We start from the raw sequence: 222 nt of genomic DNA, 5'->3' as shown, positions 1-222 counted from the left end.
AGACATAACATGTATCAAGGGGATATCCTCTTGAAGCAGGTAGAAACACGAAGTCACCACATACAGATAAGGGGTATCACTGTCAAGGGGGTTTTTCAGAGTTAATTAAGGGGACCGCCCTGGCTGAGGAGTGCCTGCCCCACTGGATTCACTCATGAAAGAACTTGCTATGGAGGAACACAAAGATTACGTTGCCGGAAGGTCGCCGGCTTATGTAAACAA

At 47.3% G+C, this 222-nt stretch overlaps 1 pseudogene; it reads left to right on the top strand.

The window, feature by feature from the left end:
• Positions 1 to 222, top strand: part of LOC119591789 — a 6,528-nt pseudogene that overhangs the window by 5,379 nt on the left and 927 nt on the right.

Source organism: Penaeus monodon, chromosome 29 (genome assembly GCF_015228065.2).
Source record: "Penaeus monodon isolate SGIC_2016 chromosome 29, NSTDA_Pmon_1, whole genome shotgun sequence".
Classification (NCBI taxonomy): Eukaryota; Metazoa; Arthropoda; class Malacostraca; order Decapoda; family Penaeidae; genus Penaeus; species Penaeus monodon.
The sequence above is the reverse complement of the archived record's forward strand: the minus strand, read 5'-3'. Positions and strand labels throughout refer to the sequence as shown.